Consider the following 1,590-nt stretch of genomic DNA (forward strand, 5'->3'; position numbering starts at 1 on the left):
GAGTGGCTCAAAGCAGTGGGACTAGAACTGCTTTAGTTAAATGGAGGGGATCTCTCTCTACAGCCACCGTTCTGGCTGCTTCTAACTGGACTCTTCACAAACTTCATCTGCAGACGGTGAGTGCTTCGTGCATTTAGTGAGATATTGACCGTAATTTATGGGACACATGTYTCGCTTGTGAAACTGTACCTTTTATTTATAAAGTTTGTTCCAATATGTCCTTTGTGCATGTTCATTTCCAATGATAACTAGTTAGCAGCTAGCGGCTATCGCTAGTTAGCAATCTAGGCTAAAAACAACACCCCAGCTATACATTTATTGTAATTAGTAATTAATTTTAACCGTATTCGAGGGTAATCTTTGTTTTTTTGTTCAGAGTCACCTTCGACAAATGACCAGCTGAGCTCCCGGACCGTTTCTCCACTCTCTCCTACACCTATCTGTACCAGCTGCCCCTCTATCCATGTCGAGGCATTCAGGGTCTGGGCAGCTACAGGAGAGCTGCTCCTGTTATGTTCGGACTTTAAAGTACTTTTTCTAGGTGGTTTTGTGTTTTTTTTTTTTAAATGTAGTTATATACAGTATTGTCTGACTTTTTTTTGTGAAATAAAGATACTATCAGCATTGCTGTTTGTTTTGCATTGAGTTAAATCCATAAGGAAAATAGCAGCATATTTACTCACACTCATAGGCATGAAGTGTGCAGTAACTGTAAGTTCATTTATTAGAAAATCATTTTGGTTTTGTTTTATTGCATTTACAAGCAACGGTTTGCTGTAGCAGGGGATGAGTATTATTTATAGGCTGTGTCTCAATCCAGGGGCTGGGTCCTCATGAGTGCGCATTTGTCGGCCGCATACGTCATTGCCCCGCGCGGAGGACTGTCCCAATTCAAAGGCTCCTCATCGCGCAGCCGAGGAATGCGTCCTACTTCCTGTCGAAATCCGAGGATGCATCCATGTATCCTTACCAGCCGAGGATATCCCAGGATTCAATGCACGGGCAGCAAAATGAACAAGACGGTGGTGTTTTTATTTTTTYAACGTGTCGGCGCAGTTTGGAAATTTACCACGGACCGAAGGATTTGTTTTTTAAAAGTAAGTTTAGCAACTTAGCTGATGAAATGTATGCTGCAATAAGATGTTAAATAAAAGAAAATGCAACTACAAGTTACGAGAATAAAGTATTATAAGAATAAACTCATAATATTACGAGAATAAAGTCATAATATTATGAGAATAAAATTGCAATATTACGAGATTTAAGTCATACTACAAGAAAAAAGTCATAATATCCTAGCCTTTACGTGAAAAAGCATGCAGTCATCACTGCAATAAAATGAGGAATGTTGTCAAGTTCTTTATTGTTTATAAATAAATAGTTATCTTTTAGCACCCAATTATCAGTAGCTGGACATGGAAATTGTGCAAACGACTATATGATAAACTGAAGCTGTATTGTAATTAATAGATGCATTGACAGATTTAGTCACGTAGTTAATTTGGAAGAAACCTTAATAATCTAACAGTGATACAGGTCATCATGACTACTTTATAAACACAGAGAAACACGTGGCTGTACACAGAAGGA

Source organism: Austrofundulus limnaeus, unplaced genomic scaffold, assembly GCF_001266775.1.
Source record: "Austrofundulus limnaeus strain Quisiro unplaced genomic scaffold, Austrofundulus_limnaeus-1.0 Scaffold145, whole genome shotgun sequence".
Lineage (NCBI taxonomy): Eukaryota > Metazoa > Chordata > Actinopteri > Cyprinodontiformes > Rivulidae > Austrofundulus > Austrofundulus limnaeus.